Source organism: Armigeres subalbatus, chromosome 1 (genome assembly GCF_024139115.2).
Source record: "Armigeres subalbatus isolate Guangzhou_Male chromosome 1, GZ_Asu_2, whole genome shotgun sequence".
In the NCBI taxonomy this organism is placed as follows: domain Eukaryota; kingdom Metazoa; phylum Arthropoda; class Insecta; order Diptera; family Culicidae; genus Armigeres; species Armigeres subalbatus.
In genome coordinates this window covers 84,744,975-84,753,639 of record NC_085139.1, presented here as the reverse complement: position 1 = coordinate 84,753,639, position 8,665 = coordinate 84,744,975, and positions in this window count along the sequence as shown.

Here is an 8,665-nt window from a genome sequence, read left to right as displayed (position 1 = left end):
GCTTTCTCATCCAATGGTGGACGTTCATGTGTCCCATTAATAGAAGGGAAGAGGGATTCTCTCTAATGATCTAATGATGCTGCTCCTCAAGGAAGGCAAACATTCACTACACTGATGGGAAGGCTTCCGATGAGTCGGACTCCAAGGACTGGGAATCTCCCGAAGGAACTCTATCGCCACTGAATAACGGATATTCATACCTACCTCACATATCCACTTGTATTTCTCTCCGAGGGTATGATCCAGAGAAGCAAAGGAAACATGGTTGACCTTTTGAAGGGCTATGATCCAGAGAAAGCGGGTTGTTCCAAAATTCGCTGATGTTCCACTGAAGGCAGATATTGACCTCTAGTGGAAGCGTAGGAGTTGGAAAGGAAAGAAGGTGAGAGTATTGCCTGATTTCGGATCCGGCGAAGGTAGAGGCGCTGATCGATGGGGTAGATGATGCTTTGGGAGTTCATTTGGGTGTTGTCAAGAGCGTTCAAAGGGGCGATGAGTAGGATAATCTTGATTAGTCAGGCCAGGGTGGCGTTTAGTGTCCCTCTTCCGTCTATCTCCCAGCGTCTGGACAAGATCTTCTTGTTTGGCATTTCTTCGTCTAACGTATGCCAAGGTCGACTCGGTCGTTCTGGTGTGGTCATGACGATCAGCAACCGGCGCCCATTGGTGTAGGTTTGGCGGAAGATCCGCAGCTCTTGTTATTGTTAGTGCGATGGGTTTTCGGGCATCCTTTGAGTCAGGTTAGGTGTTGTTAGACTTCTTTTGAGATTGTTGGAACGCGGAAACCGACTTCCATATTGGCGGAGATCCTGGCTATGGTGAGTAGATTACATCATGCTTAGGAAAAACTCTGGTAAAATAGGTGATTCCATTCATCAATGAGGTTTTACGATGTCTGCGATTTTAGTGGCACGATCGTCACTCATAGTTGAGACGGATGGTGAAAAGCTAGAAAGAGACATCGATGGTTAAGCAACGGTTGAAGGAGAATCAGATTAGGCAGAGTCGCAGCTCTGGAAGAAAGCGACCCTGCTGTCTCGTTGTCTTCCAGATCATTCTGAATCCTCAATGTTTGATAATCTCGTACAATCGTGGTACACTGAATGTTTTCGGAATTTTGACATTATAACGATACTAGATAAAATAATGAAAAGCACACGCAATTGATTCCACAAGCGGTCGACAAGTATGAAATGAATAAAAACTGAATATTAAGAGAGTGACAATTGTAAGAACAAACATTGCTGAAAACACTTTTATCCTGTGAAAAATAACGGAACAATCGAAAGTAACAAAATCATATAACTGAGTTTCCAAATAAAAGAGCGTGTTCAATTAACCCTTTTTCCCCTTTTAAGTGATTACATTGATGTCTGATTTTCATTTGATCCTGAAATCCACATTCTGACTTTAATTCTAGAGGTATTCGAAATTTAAAAACAAAATATTAGCAACTGTTCTCTGGAGATCGTTCTATAGAGGTCTGAAACTAGCTCCGTTTGAATAAGATTGAAGTTTTTTCTGTTAATTATTTATGATACTCAAAACCAAACCATTGTTTCCGAAAAAAAACTGCAAATCCTTATTCTAATCGATATACAGCCCTAAGCGCTCGTTACCCGATTTTTTCCCATGACTTCTGTGTAAAGCTAACAGCTAAGCCGGACTCTAAACGAAAAATCGAACTCAGCAAATAACGTCATACCTGCCGCTTGCAAATTGCAAGTGCGTGCGAAAAAGTAATCGTTTTCCAGATTCTTGCTCCATGTATGCCGCTCGGGCTACGGGTTACTCCATCGTACTGATTTAAGAACATCTACTCACACGCAGGAAGTAAAGCGGACAAATTGGTATTGCTGCTGTCGGGTCGTTGATATCCGCGGGCGCTTTAGTGGGTCAATTATTTTGCATTTGCAACTCACGTTTTGCATTCATCCCGAAACTTGAGTCTGGATACTTTTTCTTCGCCTCGTTTCAACCTCCGCGTTCCTGCTGATTTTCGGCAAGAAAAAGTGCCCCGCACTTTGAAGTCGTCGTTAGTGATTCATCATCTCGCCATCATCATTCGCGTCGCTGATTTTTAAACCGTCTACTTCGGATTCTGGCTGCTGCTGCGGAGCGCTCTGAGAACGAATGCCGTAGGCTCGTGAGGAGTGAATCGGGAATATGTAGGCTACAATACTTGTGTGTGATGCACCGATTTGCCCGAAGGATTGAAGGAAGCCGAAAATTAAATCTTTTTGATCCCGCGTTGACCCCCTTCATTATCCCATAAAGCTTCCACGGAATTGCAGCGTTCTTGTTTCAGTTTTTCCACCAACCGGCAGGGATTGGGGCGTAATCGTGTTTTAAAAACTCTCTACCAACTCGTGATGGCCAGCGGTTAATTTGGAGGCTTATGATTTGATCCTGTTATGATTATGCGTCTATGGGTTTCGTTGCTTTTATGTGGTGATTTATTATGTTATCCTTGAAAAAAATGCCAGTTGAAACTAGGCTTCATTTTTTAGATGGGGTCCAGAGGAGTATTATTGTTGTTTCGTCTTAGACATCACGATCCTCAATGGTGCAATGGGATTTTGTCCTCTTTTTCCAAAGCGTTTATTTGGCAGGTTCAAGTGTGCATAACAGCCGCTATACATTTATTTTTTATAAATATCACATTATTACAAACACTTAGTATACACCTAGTATACCAACATACTCATGGTAATTCGAGGTCAGAGGTTTACATCATTATATATGACGCACAGAGTAATAAACCTTGTGGCGTAGCGTTGTGCTTGAGGTATGATGGAAAGGAAACACATTTTGGGTGAAATATGTGCCATAAAGGCTCTCCCAGACCAAAGCGATTTCATCGCCGCAACGGCGACAACTAGTCGCCGCGATTCTATCGTTGGGTCGCTGCACGCAATTTGGTATTTACGCTTCCATATTACCGACGACAGAATCGCTGTCGCCAAGCGATATAACCGCGTCACCACTCCCAACAAACAACGACAAGCTACAAATAAGCATCTAGGTTGAATTATTGTTTATTTGTGATCTTCGTAGCTGAACAAAATTGATGCTGAATAATTTGCTAGACAGATTTCATTTCAGCATTTAATCTAACTAATATTCGACATGGCCTATTTATTTGTTTACTACCTTTATTTGAAGTCGAATTAACGTTTTCGTTTTATCACATTTCAGCACATTAGGGAAGTTTAACAATGTGCTAAACTAATGATTTTTAAAGTTCTCTGTTCGACTATGATGTGATGCCCTGAAAAGGTGGTCGAATTGAGTTTGAATAGTAAGTTAATAAGCAAGCATTAGACATCCTTCTTAACCGTTGTCCTTCTTAACCATTGGATTTCACAGTTATCTGATCTATCGCACAGTGGAAAAAAACATTATGCTTTTTAGTTTGAAAGAAAATTTGAATTCTAGATCTGGAAAATTTGATTTATAGGAAAATAATGATTTTTTTTCAAGACATGCTTTTTATATTCGTGATTTATTAAGCTGTCGGAGATTATAACGAACAAAACTGCTGGAGCAATGAAAAAATCATGCATTCATGCGCAACTAAATTTACTAAAAGCCGGAGATAACACCGTTGAATAACGTCAGAAAATTATTGAATCTTTGATGTGTGGAATCCCAATATTATCGCATGGATGTTGATCTTTATTACGGCGAAATTGGAATAATCTTAGCATTTGACAATCATATCGCAACCGTTTATCAAGAAATTCTGAAGAAGGCCGAATATACATTGATTTTATTTTCTTCATAAATTCATAAATAGCATTGGGGACGGATTTTATTTTATCGTTTATCGACATTATTTTTACGTATTTTTCCTAGGTTATGACACAGGTTATGACTGGCTGAACAATGGTTGAAATATAAATCTTGTACAGTTATTAACAAACTGTGGTTTGACAGATCGACTTATTGAATAAGAGTCCAGTTATGATTCATATTCAGCAATAAGTTTATTTATGTTATGCATTGAGTGAGCCATATCTAACAAATCAAAGATGGCGCAGAAGTCAACGTTACCGGCAGATGATCAAATGACAGCAGTTCGAGACCCGATTTAGGAAAATTTTAAAATGATTATATGAAAATAGCAATTGCTTCAAAATACGTTCATTGGAGATCTTAATGATGTTACCTTCTATGTGTTAATATTTTCGAAGAATTCACATGTAGCTGAATTGAGGCTTAGTAAAATGCTTATTAAAGGTTTAATGAATCAGTTAATAAATTTGTTTTTCAAAATGAGATGTTGAAGTTGTATAACTTCGCCAAAATTGTGTAAACAAAGCTTGAACAGAAGTTGTGATAAGAAAGAGTACAGACATAATTCAACACAGCGCTGAATTAAATCATCACACTGATGTTAGTTCAACTAGTGAATGTTTGTTGGGCTGTCGCATCGCGTGTGTTTGGGGGAACCTTAATACTCAATTTTATTCAGTTGATTTTCATCAACAAATTTTACGCATATTACGTTTTTGAGTATCTGTATTCAATAAATTTTGAAACTATTGACAATCTCCAAAAAACTAGCCGAATTAGTTTTCTTCAAAACTTTTGTTCCAATTTGTCAATTGACTTTAATTTGGTAACTCTTGATTATATCCGAGCCAACGTCCTGTTCAGGATCATGCTTAACATAACTTATACTCGTTTATCCTGTGACATGCATGTGACGAAACCCCCTGAATGGGAATTAAGGTAGGTTTTCCCAGCAGCTGTAATCTGCCTTATTTTAACAGCCTGCATTTTTGTACACTTGGTACAGCTAGTAGTTTATGCGTGAATTGTGTACCGTTTTCAACCACTCCTCCAAGTAATGACCGTAGTACCTTTATTGTACGCCCAAACACTTTAAAAGATCGATAGTCTGTCTCCTTCAAAATCCATGAATTAGATTTACAAAAAAGGGAGCGCACTGGCCCAAGTTGGTCGGATTCCTGTCTTTCGGAACGTATGGTATCTTTTTCGGCTCAAGATACTCCAGCGTCTTTTTAGCGTAATGGGAAGTCGTCTCGTCCGACCAGAAGACGTACTTCCCATCAGCATGATGATCCTTTAACCCTTATGTGGCCGGATGGGTACCCGGGTACCTTTTCGGAATTCAATTCACGATATCCAAATGATTTGAGTCGGTAATACTGATTTTGGATTTCGGTATCAAACTTTTTGAAATTTCCCCAGCAGGTTTATGTTATGATTATCTTGGTCCCATAAGACCTGTGAACATCGGGGCAGCAGGGACTATGTCCAACGGCTTAACGATCCCTCCCCAAGCGTCTGCGAGTTAGGGAGAACTGCCTTTAAGACAGTGGAGCAGTGGTCTTTGCTAAATCCCTCCCAAAAAACCACAAGTGTCCGTGAATAGACTCTATCAAAGCGACTGTGAGCCGCTTACAAAGCACAAGCCCAGAGAGTGCCATCGGCACATCAGGGTTGATCCCAGTAAGTTCCTTATTATGGTATACTGGATGCAAGTTATTGGACTATGGTTTTGGATATTGCAATATTTTTAATTTCTTTATTAACACGTACGTCCCCAACCCCCATTTTACGACAAAACTCAAAATTCAAAACCACGAACGAAAATTGGCCACTTCCTTGAGGGAACTAAGCCCTGGAAGTACCGAAAGCCCTGGAAGATCGAAAATCGCCGAAATGCACTCCAGTGTACTTATTTTGCAAAATCATGAAGTTTGACATGTCGCAAGATGGGTTCCAAGATTGAAAGAAAATTGGCCACTTCCCCAAGGGAACCAGGCCCTGGAAGTACCCGGAGGGTGGCCAATTTTGATCGAAAGTCGCCGAAATGTACTCCAGTGTACTTGTTTTGCAAAATCATGAAGTTTGACATGTCGCAAGATGGGTTCCAAGATTGAACGAAAATTGGCCACTTCCCCAAGGGAACCAGGCCCTGGAAGTACCCGGAGGGTGGCCAATTCGATCGAAAGTCGCCAAAATGTAGTCCAGTGGACTTTGCCAATTTTGATCGAAAGTCGCCGAAATGTACTCCAGTGTACTTGTTTTGCAAAATCATGAAGTTTGACATGTCGCACGATGGGTTCCAAGATTGAACGAAAATTGGCCACTTCCCCAAGGGAACCAGGCCCTGGAAGTACCCGGAGGGTGGCCAATTCGATCAAAAGTCGCAGAAATTTACTCCAGTGTACTTGTTTTGCAAAATCTTGAAGTTTGACATGTCGCAAGATGGGTTCCAAGATTGAAAGAAAATTGGCCACTTCCCCAAGGGAACCAGGCCCTGGAAGTACCCGGAGGGTGGCCAATTCGATCGAAAGTCGCAGAAATTTACTCCGGTGTACTTGTTTTGCAAAATCATGAAGTTTGACATGTCGCACGATGGATTCTGAAGCCGATCTGCCAGTGACCATTTTTTCTGGGAGGGAGGTAACCCCAGTACTCCCCGGAATATATCCGGAACCATGGCCATTGCACAAAAATTGACCTCGGTTCCTAAAACTATAGGAATTTTGTGATCGATTCCAGAAGATTGCTTGAAAATCCGTTAGAAATTGGCTGAGCTGTGTGGTTTTGAATTTTGAGTTTTGTCGTAAAATGGGGGTTGGGGACGTACGTGTTAATTGAGATTTTCAGCCCGCGGCTGGCTCATCTCAATAATAATAATATTGCATTATTGTGAAGCGAGAGCTGGTAGTCTGGTTATTTTATTCTCTTAGTAAGGCCGGGTGGCACCGACCTGAAACGGCGAATGGGCTAATGGTCAGGCTGTCCTCCGTCCCATAAAACCGTGGCGGGCCTTGTAGCACGCGGTACAATCTTGCCACTCAGTTGCCAGCTGATTGGGAGTATGCTCTTTCCTGACTAGCGCTGATCTGGCTCTGAACACGAAAGTGTCAACCCTCACATGGTCTCCCTGCATGCCGCAAGGTGCCCATGCCATGCCATGCCCAAAAGACAAATCTGACAATTATTGTATAAAATCTGGGCATATACAATTCTGTTAGCTTTTTATACAAATATTGTATTAAAATAATACAAATCTGTATTATTTCAATACAACAATTGTATAAAAATCTTCCAAAATTGTATATGCCCAATTATTATACAGTTGCTGTAAGGTTCTTATGCAGAACTGTATTAATATCTGCCATCCGCTGGTTGGGTGATAGATATTCATGGCATCGTGAAGGCAACTACACCAGCAGGATTCGACAGCAGCCGCAAGGGGGACCCAATAGCGATGATTAAGACATCTAGAAATAGAACAACGCAGGATGGAGGAGTGGCGACTGGCGGCAAGGAGAAATCTTTCGCTAGGCGCGTTGGCCTCGAGAGGTCACCCCAAAGGTCGTCGGGGGAAGGCGAAGGAGAATGCCATGGAGGGTCAGAGGAGGTGCCAGTCGAGGTGAATATAGACGGCCCTACCCTGACCAAAGTCATCAATTCGGTGATGACCAACCACGATGAACGCGGTGGCCAGTAAGCATATGCGGTATTTCGAAAAATTTCGTTTCAGGTGGTTCGAAACGAAATTCCGCGGAATTTCGCGGAATTTGAGCATGGCGAAATCTGAATTATTGATTTCGTTTCGTTTCGTAAAATTTCAAAAATTTCGCTAGAAAAATCTAGCTTGGAACGAAATTTTACGGAATTCCGCGGAATTTCGAAACAAATTTAGATTTAAACCATACTGTCTCGTAAGGTCGTGTATTATCCAAAATTTTGACTGCGCCGCTGAACAAAATCATAAAGCTGTTTTCAAAACCTAATGTTATGCAAATTTTTCTATTAATGCCTGCTAATTAATTCCATTCTGAGTCGACAAATACGCATTTAGTTTTCTTCTATAAAACGTCTTGGGTGTTTTGTTAGAAATGTCCACCAGAAAACGAAAAATATCTTTAACTAGCTTTATGTACCCGGCCTTGCTCGGAATTGCCAGTTTGGTTTGCAGTTTTCTTTTACAATCGAAAATGATAAAACCAATTGATCAACAGGGTAATTGTGTTTACTTATTCATACTATATCATTTGATTAAAAGAAGGCTTTTGGAAACATTGACTGATTTTGAAGAAGGGATCTTGGGTTTGAAAGGTCTTATTCCGGGAAAACGTCTATTTCTAAAGAAGGAAAAACATTCATCGATGCCATATTCGGCAACGCATATTTTTAAAGAAGGGATCACACCCACCATTGCCTTATTCCGGGCAAATGCCTACTTTTGAAGAAGCAATCACATCCACCATTCAGAAGGAAACACATTAATCATTACTTTTCACTGGGCATACAATTATTCCGATGAACAACAATACCCAATCCCAATACCCCCCCCCCCCCCACAACCCATTTCAAAAGTCCCTTCCAGCCTCTCTATAATAGTTTCCTTTGGGTTGGGATTACGTGCTTACGTGTTTGTTTTGAATTGACCTATGCGATAAAAAGGTATACTAAACTGTTCGTTTAATGAATATACCCTCTCTCTCATTTAGCTATGGCACTCATACCCAGTCCGATATAGTCTTCCTTAGACAGATAATATGGGTTCCAAATTTGGTGGACATCGATAAATGGGTTCAGAAGTCATGCTGAATTGATCGATAACTAAACAATACCCCCTGTTCCACACCCACCCATTTTTTTTAAATTACTT